We start from the raw sequence: 12934 nt of genomic DNA, 5'->3' as shown, positions 1-12934 counted from the left end.
TCAGTGTTGCATCACAAGGCTTTCCTCCAAATCCGGGAGGAGCACGAGGCGGAAGTTCAGAACCTTACTGAAAAGAATGACTCCTACAGACTTGGAAATGGCTCGGAACGAGCACGAGAAGATGGCTGAGTAGGTATTCTGAATTCTTCACGATAGTGAAGATGAATTGGAAATAACCACTAATGATTCGATTCTGCAAGTTTGACAGAGGCTCGAACAGATCGGATGGCTCAATTCGCAGGTAGATGAGCTATTGGCCGAGGCTGAAAAATTCAAAAAGAATATGGACATCCTCGCCTCTAAAAAGGAGACTGTTCAAGTGCAAATGGAGTTAGCTGAGGCCCAGCTTTGGGCTGCAAAAGAAAATGCCTCGGTGCAGATCGAGAAGATTAAGGAGCTTCTGCATCGGTTGGACTTGGCCACTTCTGATAAGGTAAGCTTAGCCGATGAACTCGAAGTGGCTAGATCTGAGGTGGCCGTAGCCAAATCTGAAGTGGCCGTAGCCAGATCTGAGGTGGCCGAGGCTAATAAAAGAGCTGATGCTAAAGTGGCCCAGTTCAGGATCGATGTTGAGGTCAACCAGGCGAAGGCCAAGAACATGGTCGAACATGCTAAATGGCAGGCTCAGAGGGAAACTCTCGAAGGGGTCAGTGCTCAGGGATTTGATGTTGCGGCCGAAATTGAAAATGTTAAGGCGGAGGAAGCCAGGGCCCGAAGTTTGGCCTTCCCTGAGGAAGAATCCAATAGCTCGAATGAATCTAAAGACGGAGAAAATCTCGAGGACGCAACCTCCGATGAATACCAAGCCACTTAGGACATTAAGTTTCTTGTTTTTCTATTGTATTTTTTCTGGGGCCGATTCGGCCTTTTGTAAAAAGCTTTTGAGTATAAATTTGTGTTCGAGGGTTTGAAAAAACCTTTTCCTTTATTTCCTTTCTGCCTTATAAAATTATGAAGTTGTATTCTAAGGTCCGAGGTTTAGACAATTTGATTGAAACCGAACTAGTATAGCCCTTAGGCTTTATGATCGAGTGAGTGCTTGCTCGAACTCCAAGTAAGGTAACCCTTAGGTTTTTTATTTGAGTGAGGATGGTCTCTCGAAACCAAATCAAAAAACAACCCTTAGGATTTTGTAAAAAGATTGTTTATGGCTTTCTCCCCTTTTCGGCTTAAAAAAGTTTTTTATCATTTGTATTTGCAAAACTTGTAATGCCTTAGCATGAAATAAGGAATTGTTCGAGAGTTCGAACAATTTTGTACTCATTAGAGTTTTTTAAGCTTGATATTATCAAAGCCTTTTATGATTTTTCCGGGGGAAGCATTTTTAACCGGTTTATGAAAGGATTTGAAGGCCTATTTTGTTACGGAATTCGAACGCCTCCGACCCGTGTTAATTCGGTCATAGCCTCTTTCATTCGGGATTTGCCCCTTGGGATTATTTTCCCATTTTACTTAGAGCTTGCCTGAAGTGTCATTCCCCGAGTGTGGTGGTCATGGCCTATAAAAATCGAGAGTTGCCCAAAAGGTCTTATGATCTCGGAGTTTTAATGATTCGATCTCGTTTATTTTTTGGATGGCAGTCCCCGAGCGTGGGGGTAATCATCCGAACTCTGGTCATGGTCAGCCCTTAAGCATGTGTACATAATAGATCGAGAGTATGATATTGTAAAGTAGAAAATATTTTCTAAGGCACGAGATATCGGTAAAGAAAAATACTTCTCTTTATAAATGATTATACATGCATACATGTTCTGTGCCAGGGCTCGAGCAAACTACGCGGGCATGGTTCGTTTGACCGTTTGGCCCTTACAAATTTTTCCTATCGAGACCCTGCTGCCATGAAGTAACTTCCTCCCATCAAAGTTGATATTCGAGGGAAATGCCCCCAGTATTCGAGGTTGATTGTAAAGAGGCCTTAGATACTGTTGAATTGTTTTAAGTTAGCACGATCAATGGTTGCCTCATTAAAAACCTCGTCGGAAAACCTATTTGAGATAAAACTGGTCGATGGAAAAAAGAGTGCAACGCGTGCTTTCAGACCTAAAGGCTTCATGTGGAAGAATTCATCGTTGTTTCTGGCTGAACACCTGCAAGGGTTAATTTAAAATAAAAATAAAAATGAGAGGGGTCGTACCTTAGCAGTAGTATAATTTTAGGTGCGATAAATTCCAATTGCTCTGTAGTTGTTTGTCGTTTATCGTGTCGACCTTGTAGGATCCTTTTCCGATGATTTTGAGAACCTGGTACGATCCTTCCTAGTTCGGACCCAGTTTCTGTTCATTCGGGTTTCGGGTGTTGAGGGTGACTTTTCTTAGCACCAAGTCCCCGATATTAAAATGTCGAAGATTGGCTCTTCGATTGTAGTACCTTTCGATCTACTATTTTTGGGTGGCCAACCGGACGAGGGTGGCTTCGCGTCTTTCGTCCAAAAATTCTAGTCTCGTATTCATGGTCTCGTTATTCGACTCCTCTGTTGCATATCGAAACCTGATGCTAGGTTCTCCGACCTCGACCGGGATCAGAGCTTCAGCGCCATAAACTAATGAGAATGGTGTTGCTCCGGTACTGGATTTCGATGTTGTGCGGTATGCCCATAGAACCTCGGGTAGTATTTCTCTCCATTTTCCTTTAGCATCGGTCAATATATTCTTAAGATTTTGGATGATAGTTTTGTTGGTCGATTCGGCTTGTCCGTTCCCGCTGGGATGATAAGGTGTTGATAGGATCCTTTTGATCTTATGATCCTCGAGAAATTTAGTTACTTTGCTGCAGATGAATTGTTTTTCATTATCACATACAATCTCAGAGGGTATCCCGAATCGACATATAATATGGTCCCAAATGATGTCTATGGCTTCTTTTTTTATGACTTTTCCGAAAGCCTGTGCTTCAACCCATTTAGAGAAATAATTAGTCATAAACAAAATAAACTAAACCTTACCTGGCGCCGATGGGAGAGGGCCAACGATGTCCATTCCCCATTTCATGAAGGTCCATAGGGACAGGACCAAGTGGAGTAGTTCCCCGGGTTGATGAATCATGGGCACATGCCTTTGGCATTTGTTGCATTTTTGAATGAATTCCCTTGCATCCTTGCCCATATCGGTCCAATAGTACCCTGCTCTGATTACTTTGTGGACCAGCGAATCGGAATCAGAATTATTTCCACAAGTGCCCTCGTGAATTTCCCGTAGGATGTAGTCGGTATCTCCCCGTCCCAAACATATTGACAATGGTCCATTGAACGTCCTTCTAAATAACGTTCCGTCTTCGGACAAAATGAACCGTGCTGCCTTTGTACGCAGAGATCTTGACTCCTTTGGATCTGATAGAAGTTTCTCGTTCTTTAAGTATTTTATGTATTTATTTCTCCAATCCAGGTTAAACTTGTAGAGTTTATCTCGGTGACCTTCTTCAATTACCGATCTCATGAGCTGTACGATAGTCCCTGAGCTGAGTCCGTCGTCTTCGACCGATGAACCTAAGTCTGCAAGAGTGTTGGCATCGATGTTCTCTTCTCGAGGTACGTGTTGCAAGGTCCATTCCTTAAATTGATGTAGAGTCACCTGTAGTTTATCCAAGTACCTCTGCATTCGGTCTTCTCGGACTTCAAAAATCCCGTTAACTTGGTTTACCACGAGGAGGGAATCACACTTAGCCTCTATGACCTCCGCTCCCAAGCTTCTAGCTAGTTTGAGACCTGCAATCATGGCCTCATACTCGGCCTTATTGTTAGTCAATTTTGTAATTCTGATAGACTATCTAACTACATTACCTATGGGTGATTTTAGTACGATGCCTAGTCCGGACCCCTTTGCGTTCAAAGCACCACCCATAAAGAGGTTCTAGACTCCCGAAGATGTACCCGATTTTATCAGTAGTTCTTTTTCAATCTCAGGTACGAAGGCCGACGTAAAGTCAACCACGAAGTCCGCCAAGATTTGAGACTCGATGGCGGTTCGGGGTCGATACTCAATATCATACCCACTGATTTCTATGGCCAATTGACCTAAAAGCTCAGGTTTGTGCAAAATATTTTGGAGAGGACAAGTTGTTACAACACATATTGGATCACATTGGAAATATGGTTTTAGTTTCCTAAAAGCGCTTAGTAAAGCAAGCGCTAATTTTTCTAAGTGTGGATATCTAGTTTCGGCCTCACCTAAGGTCCGACTAACGTAATAGACAGGGAATTGTTTACCTTGTTCTTCTCGGACCAGGACTCCACTTACCGCTATCTCCGAGACTGCCAAGTACATGTAAAGTTGTTCGTCCACTTTCGGGGTGTGAAGCAAGGACGGGCTCGATAAATCCCCCGATTGGATACTATGAAACCAAGAAACTTGCCCGAGCCAACCCGAAATGCACATTTTTTGGGGTTGAGCTTCATATTGTACTCCCTCGGCTTATCGAAAGTCTCCTATAAATGCTTTAAATGGTCCTCTGCTCGCAGGGACTTGACTAACATGTCATCAATATAAACTTCCATTTATTTCTCTATTTGTTCTTCGAACATTCGGTTTACTAGGCGTTGATAAGTTGCACAAGCATTTTTTAGACCGAATGACATTCAATTATAATAGTAGGTACCGTACTTAGTGATAAACGAGGTCTTTTCCTGATCCTCTAGGTTCATCTGTATCTGGTTTTACCCGAAGTAGGCATCGAGAAAACTGAGAGTCTCATGGCCGTCTGTGGCATCGATCATACAATCGATATTAGGCAAAAGAAAAGAATCCTTGGGGCATGCTTTATTCAGGTCTTTATAATATACACACATTCTAAGTTTGTTTCCCTTCTTAGGGACTACCACCACGTTTTCTAACCATTCGGGGTACTTTCTTTACTTCCTGAATGGATCCTATTTTGAGAAGTTTGGTTACCTCATCCTTGATGAAGGCATGTTTGACCTCGGACTGGGGCCTTCTTTTTTGCTTCACCGGATGGAATTTTGGATCCAAGCTTAGTCTATGAGTGGTGATTTCCGGTGGGATACTTGTCATGTCAAGATGGGACCAAGTGAAACAATCCATGTTAGCTATAAGAAATTGAATAAGCTTTTTCCTGAGCTCGAGGTTTAACCTCGTGCCTAGGTATACCTTTCATTCAGGCAGATGTTCGATTAGTGTGATTTGCTCCATTTTTTCGACCATTGATTTGATAGCGTCAGAATCATCGGGGACCACAAAGGATCTAGGGATCCCATAATCATCATCTTCGTCAGTCACCTGCTTCTCTAGTTGGGTCGAGGCTGGCGTTTGTGATTGCTATTTGGTATCATGTTTTTCCTTTGAATTTGACCCCTTTGTCGATGAGAGTGATGATATCGGAATCACTTCGTCGATGGCAAACATTTCCTTTTTGGTTGGTTGTTCCCCGTAGATTATTTTGATTCCCTCTAGTGTTGGGAATTTTAGAACCTAGTGAAGGGTCGAGGGTACTGCTATCATGTTGTGGATCCACGGTCTCCTGAACAGGGCATTATACCTCATGTCGCCCTCGATCACGTGGAACTTCATTTCTTTGATGGTTCCAGCTACGTTTACTGGCAGAGTTATCTCGCCCTTAGTAGTTTCACATGCCATGTTGAATCTGTTTAGCACTAGGGCTGTGGGCACGACCTTGTCTTGTAGACCGAGTTGCTCTACGACCCTCAATCGAATGATATTGGCTGAACTACCTGGATCAATTAACACACGCTTAACTTGAGTTTTATTCATAAGTACATATATTACCAGTGCACCGTTATAGGGCTGCATGATTCCTTCTGCGTTTTCGTCATTGAAGGACAAGGTTCCTTTTGGTATGTAATCCTGAGCTCGAGATTGCTTCTCTCTTGCATTCGACACCTTAGTGTCTTTAAACACTAGCCCTTGGGGGACATCGATCCCTCTGATGATCATGTGGATAATGTGTTGCAGCTCTTCTTGTTCGTTTTCTCTATTGAACTCTCTGTTTGAAGTGATTCTTTGCCCGATCACATAAAAACCTCGAAGGTGCCCTTCATTGAATAACCGGGCTAATTCTTCTCTCAACTGCCTGCAATATTCCGTTCTGTGTACATGGGTGCCATGATACTTGCACATTCGTTTGGGATTTCTCTGGGCTGGATCGTTCTGCAGAGGTCGAGGCCATTTAGTATCTTTGATGCGTCCGATAGCAGATACGATGGCAGATGCATCGATGTTGAAGTTATACTCTGACAATTGCGGTGCTTCCTTAGGTCCAATATGCCTGTCGAAACCATTCTTGCTTATCAGCCCTCGAGACCCTTAGCCTCGATCGCTTCTCCTTTCACCTCGTACGGGGTTGTGTCCTGGTCCGCTGACCTTACGATCTCTATTATACGACTGGTATCGGTCCCTGTTCAACCTCGATTCTAGGTCGATGTCCCTTTTGGTAACGGATCCAGAAGGGGCCCCAACCGGTCATCTTCGACTCTAATATTCGATTGATATCGATTATGTGCATCGGCCCAGGTAACAGCTGGGTACTCAATCAAGTTCTGCTTCAACTCTTGTGAAGCCACCGGGCTTCGTTTGTTTAGTCCTTGGGTGAAAGCTTGAACGGACCAATTGTCCATGACTGATAGCAGATCCATTCGTTCCATTTGGAAACGAGATACAAACTCTCTTAGCATCTCGTTCTCTTTTTGCCTTACCTTGAAAAGGTCTAACTTCCTGGTCTCGGCCTTTATGGCTCTGGCGTGTGCTTTTACAAAAGAATATGCAAGCATGGCAAAAGAATCGATAGAGTTAGGTGGTAAATTATGATACCATATCATTACTCCCTTCCCCGAATTTCTTTAATAATACGGATTCAATCTCATCATCCTCTAGGTCGTTCCATTTAATGGCACGCGTGTAACAGGTGACATGTTCGTTGGGGTCGGTCATTCCATTATATTTAGGAATCTCGGGCATGCGGAACTTCTTGGGGATCGGTTTGGGAGCTGCCTTTGGGGGGAAAGGCTTTTGTACGAACTTTTTTGGAATCCAAACCCTTCAATATTGGTGGTGCCCCCGGGGATCTTATCAACCCTAGAGTTATAAGTTTCTATTTTCTTGTCGTTTGCTTCAATCCTCTTTCCTCCTAACTCTATCTGTTGTGTCAGTTCCTCGAGCATCTTTATAATTTCGGGGTTAGTCCTCGATTCTTTGTTCAATTGACCTTACTATAGCTAGCCATGTTCTGTGAGTGACTTCTTAGGGTGGATCGGGCCCAGGCCTGCTTAGTGCCTAGGTTTGGCTCTGTAACTGAGCTATCGCTACCTATTGAGCTTGCAACATTTCAAAAATCATACACAAGTTGATCCCATCCTCTCCAATATTTTGCATATTTCGAACTGCAAATCGAGTTCCATCATGAATGTTGTTTTCAGGACCGGAATGTTGGTTCGCTTCGATGGCCACATACGAATTAACGTCAATTGGGTCCACAGCCCGAGTCCCAATAGGGTCAACGTGTGGCCTTTCATCCCCGGGCGTCAAGTTGTTATTCTCATCTTGATGGCCAGATTCGTTGTCGATAGGTAGGGCCAATAATTGAGAGTTCGTCATTTTCAGCCTGAAATCAAAGACACTTCCAAGAGCAAGTGTAAAATAGTGTGTTTTACAGAGATTTGTATCAAATAACCACTATTATCCTTAGCCCCAAGGTGGGCGCCAAACTGTTTACTCGAAAAACGGATATCAATTGAATTTCTACGTAGTTCTAAGGATACATGGTATAAATTGGTATAAATTGGGAAAAATAAGTAAATGAATATCGAAATTAGCTGTAAAAGAAAAGAATGAAAATCGAATAAATTAGTTAGCTCAAGCCTTCAAGTTTTATCTTCTCCAAATTGAATAGAGAGTGATTGGTAGAAGAACAATATGATTAAATATCAAAACAAGAAAAGGATAGTATTTGCTTTATGTTCTATAAATCTTAATGAATCTGACCTCCCTTCTACAAATGATAACAACCGTTAATATAGTGAAAAAAACCTATTTTGGATATAATTAAAAATACATAGTGGGAATCTCATGATAGATTAATTAATTAGTCTCTCCTTGATTTCCGCCGTGATTTTCGCCAAGATTCTCCCCCCAATTGCGGCTATAATGACTTTTTAATTTCTTGGCTCGATCTTGATCTTGGTCAATCTCAATCTTGATTGGTCTCTGGGTCTCGAGCTCGGTCTTGGCTGACCTCGATATTGATCGGTCACTGAGGCTCGAGCTCGACAACCTAACTTCGCATCATGGCTCGATATTACAATGATGAACCTCGAACCATCATGTTCCAATCCCGATTAGTCATACGAAGGGCAAACTCGATTTTGACCGTATACATAAATCTTTATATATTATCGTATATCCGATTTATTGATGTATTATTTCACTCCAATAAGTGGTTGGTTTACCCGGGGGAAAAACAAAAGTGTTAGAGTTAATAATAGACTAGTTTAAGCTTATTTCGAAAAGTAATTAGTGAGTCTCAAATATCATCCCCCAATTCCAAATATAAGTGTCCATATATAAATATGTGTGTGGTGTGTGTGCATGTACATGTTCTGTCCTGGAGGGCAGGCCACAGACAATGGTGGGGGCAGGATATTTGTGAAAGGGATTCAAAAATTTAAAAGGATAATTGTGCTCAATGGGAACTGAACCTGCAACCTTTTAGAAAATTTTGACTCCCTTAACCATTGATCTATATTTTTTACTTGTGTTAAGGGGATTCATCATATTATATACGGTAAATGGCCGTATAAGCCAGTGAACTATACGAATTAGGACAAATATACCTGTCGTTATTAGTTCGGCCCAGATTTGTCCAGACCGTCCAATACTTGCTCATTCATGCCCTTAGTCAGACGGAATCACTATTTTGTATTTCTTAAATAAATAATAACCAGACCTAATCAAATTCTACTGACCCGATCCGTTATGATCCGACCCAACCTTATTTCTAGATGACCCCACTAGTTATTCCTTATTTCCAGATCTAGATAATTCATTCTATATAATTTTCCCCCTGTTTCCAATTCTTTCTTTACGAAGAGCATCCTTTTCCCTTTTCAATTTGTTGATGACAGCAATAGCTCTTGGTGAAAATTCATTATCTTCCCATTCCCAATAACCACATCCAGTTTTCTACAATAAAACATTAACATCATAACAAAAATCGGTTATAAATCTGTCAAAATCATCAATACAAATCTGTCAAAACAAAGATTAACAAGGAAAAAGAGAAAACTTACATTAGGCTTATGACACTTGAAAAAGCGTCTCCCAGAATTCATTTCAGTCCGCGACGTGAGATGGAGTGTAGCAACTCCACATCCACAAATCCTTCTATGACTATTGAAGAACTGGAACATTCCGACATTTCAAAAGTAAATGAAAGAAGTAAGAGAGCAAAGTGAGTAGAAATCACACAAGATAGATAACCTACTTAAGAATAAACTCAATATAGCGAGCAGATTCAACCCTAATTGAGGATTTTAGAAAGGAGCCATCTTCATAAAGAGAGAATATGAAAAGGAAGGGTTGTAAATAAGGAATAACTAGTGGGGTCATCTAGAAATAAGGTTGGGTCGGGTCATAACGGATCTGGTCAGTAGAATTTAGTTGGATCCGGTTATTAATTATTTAAGAAAGATAAAATAGTAGTTCCGTCTAACTAAGGGTATGAATAAGTAAATATTGGACGGTTTGGGCAAATCTGGGCCGAACTAATAATTACGAGCATATTTGTCCTAATTCGCATAGTTCACTAGCATATATGGCTATTTGCCGTATTATATATATATACATAAAAAAGAAAATTAACCTTATATACATAGTACAGTTTTTCGACAAATGGGGTTCGGACTGATGGGAATAAACCCCTACAGAAATAATATTCACAGTAATAAAAGCAGAATAATAACGTAGCACCGACATACGATAATTAACAAGAATAAAAGAGTGACAACGGCACCAAGATTTTTACGTGGAAAACCCTTTTGAATAGGGGAAAAACTACGGCCCCGAGACGAGCAACTGATATCACTATAGCAAAAAAAAATTACACTTTGTAGATCCGAGTAAAATACTCCAAAGACCACTACAACACTCAAAAGAAATAACCCTCTTTTGATATTTCCACCTCACTACAATATCACTTACTCTTTATTTTTCTCACAGACTATTATTTGATACCTTGTTTGTGAAACCTCACTCTTTCTTTTTCTCTTTATTGGTGTATAGAAATGAGAGCTGAAGCTCTCCTTTTATAGGTGAAGCCTCACTCTCTAAAGCCTACTATATTTGACAATTTGCACACACTTTTCCTTCTTTTTCTTCAATGTTGACAATTCAACAAAGTTGGCTACCAAACCAAAGAAATTCAACAAAGTTGGCTAACAATCCAAAGAAATTCTCAGCCAAATATTTTTTCTAAGGCACATGTCTATTACTTTTGCTTTTGAATGAGATGGACCCATCACGGACGAACCCACTTCCACCCCTATATCTGCCCCTGACCATGGGGATTGCGGTTCCAATATGAGACTCGGCAAAATGTCTATACAACAATGCGGGTCTTCAAAATTGGGATATTGCTAAGAATTTTAATATGTTCAACTCAAAAGATAGATTTAGTACGTATAATTGGTTTTTTTTTCTTTGGTTAAGATTTCATTATCAAATACTTGATGCAAGGAAAGTTATTCGAGTTGAAATCAGAGAACAGTCTTAAAAGGAAATGTCACCATATTTCAATTAACATGCATCAAGGCTCTACCACTGCACCCTCATCACCTGGTTTGCGCACAAAAAAAGGCAAGGGAAAAAGAAACAAAAGAACATAAAAGACACATAAGAAAACAAGCCTTAAATTAGCTGGCACCAAACGATCTTAAACTGTTTTAACATGAGACATGCATCAAAATCTACCATGGAATAAACAATGAAGAAAAAACAAAATATATTATGACGAAAAAGTAGAAGGCATGATTCTCAAATGATCATGAATTAGAGAAAGTGGCCACTAAGTTACCAGTCTTGATTTTGTTTTATTCTATATTTGAAAACAAAGAGGCCATAAATCAAAGTACCTTCTAGACAGATGATAATGCAGCAAGTTTGATCTGACGTGGATATAATGCTAAATTCCTTAAACTACGCCATCTTGTCATCATCTCTTCTTCTTTCATCTTTTTTATTTTAATATTCCGCTTTTGCACTTCACACTCATACAGTCAGAATAAAGCACTTAACACACCTATAATTTGGAAATTTTTATCATTGGCTTCCTAGCTCACTAGCTACAATAACAAAATTATAGGGCAAAAACCTTATTGTAAGAAATTATTATTTCTTTATTTCTCATCTCAGCTATATTCAAAGTACTAATAGAACATTTTAGATTGGCCAGTGAGGCCGTATTTGAGTTGAATGTTAAGATCTCAAGTTTATTGAGATTTTGAGTTATAATTTCCTAAATAATGGTGTAAGTTTTATTGTACTACAATTTAGTTCTCTCCTTGTATTAGTGTGTGTATAAGGTTTATTATAATTATTGGGGGAGGAAGTTGTAATCTCTATGATAATAGGTGAACCATGCTTTCATCACTCTACTTATAAGAGAAATGAGCATTTGTTTGAGAATATCATGCTTATGTCAAAATTCCCAACTATTTAAGATATTGATCTGTAATGTACGTACTGAATGTTCTAGATTCTAGAATAACAAGTGGGCTAAATGCCCAAGACCTGACTACATGGGGCAAACACACAAAACTTGAAAAGGTAAGGGGTTAGGTAGTATTTTTCAATAAAATTTGAAAACAAAAAGAAAAAGAAAAAAGGAATTAGAAGGACATATATATTATTAACTATGCAGTATACCTTTTTCTATTTGTAGAAAAACGCCACTGAATTCACTGCTTTATACTAATTTTGATTAAATAATGAGTTAGTCACTTTCATGAATATGGTTTATACAATGAATTGTACTTTCTAATATTTGTTAAATAAAAAGGTGGCTGCGCTTCTTATAGTAAATTTGGGATATTGGAAAATGACATAACTATTGGAAATTGGAGAATCAAAGTTAAGGTTATGTAACTGACTGCACTTGTTCTTGTCTAACAAGATAGAACATGTCTATTTTAAAATACATTAGATTTTTGTCACTTTGCATTATAAAATTTAACATAATTATTTGGATATGCAGCTATAGGTCAGCCAAAAGCAAATTAGTATTGAATTATTACTCCTGATGCTATTTTATATCATCTATAACAACCTTTTTATGTTAATTCTGCAAATTATAATATCGTTAGAGCATGAAAAGATTCGACAGATTTTAGCATTGGCGCAAATTCGCATACCTCTAGTCTTGCAAATTCAATAGGGCTCGTTTGGATGGAAGAATTAGCCCTATGTATTTTAAATTCATAAGCTTAAGTTTTTGGATTTTCATACCTAAGAAAATTTAGATTTGAAACCCAAAACGGAATAACAAATACAAACTAGAATAGAGGTTCATCTCTGCCTCTAATTTTTATTTCATTTGAGATTACATTTAATGTCATTTTACAGTTTTATATTCTGAAATCTCCTCTTAAATCCGAATATCGCCATCCAAATGAACCCCAAGTTCTTACCTGTTTGGATGGAGGGATTTTGCCTTACATTCCACATTCACTTAGGAATGGCAATTGGGTAGGGCAGGGCATGGCAAGTTGTGACATGCTAAGCTTTTGATCCGCCCTGCCCTATTTAGCATTTTTCAAGTTTGCCATATTAAGTCATGCGCTGTCATGCCCTATTTATACTCTCCTTCATTTTTTTTTAACTTTTTTATTTTATTTTGCAAGATTCTATTCAAGTTTTTATAACTTTTCGACCTTTTTAATAAAGCTAAAACTCGTTACCTGCCATATCCAATCTAAAAT

At 39.4% G+C, this 12934-nt stretch overlaps 1 long non-coding RNA gene across 2 annotated transcripts; it reads right to left on the bottom strand.

Annotated features, from left to right (window-relative positions):
• Positions 1-8875: 8875 nt before the first annotated feature.
• On the bottom strand, positions 8876-9398 carry LOC138904666 (uncharacterized). 2 transcript variants are annotated; one of them, XR_011413460.1, is made up of 2 exons: positions 9247-9398; positions 8876-9143 (listed from the first exon to the last, which is right to left on the bottom strand). It is a non-coding gene; the product is annotated as an uncharacterized lncRNA (long non-coding RNA). The 2 variants fall into 2 exon arrangements; XR_011413461.1 differs by having other exon boundaries at positions 9251-9398.
• Between the last annotated feature and the right edge of the window lie 3536 nt (positions 9399-12934).

This window comes from Nicotiana tomentosiformis, chromosome 2 (assembly GCF_000390325.3).
Source record: "Nicotiana tomentosiformis chromosome 2, ASM39032v3, whole genome shotgun sequence".
Classification (NCBI taxonomy): domain Eukaryota; kingdom Viridiplantae; phylum Streptophyta; class Magnoliopsida; order Solanales; family Solanaceae; genus Nicotiana; species Nicotiana tomentosiformis.
This window is presented reverse-complemented; position numbering and strand designations above follow the sequence as displayed.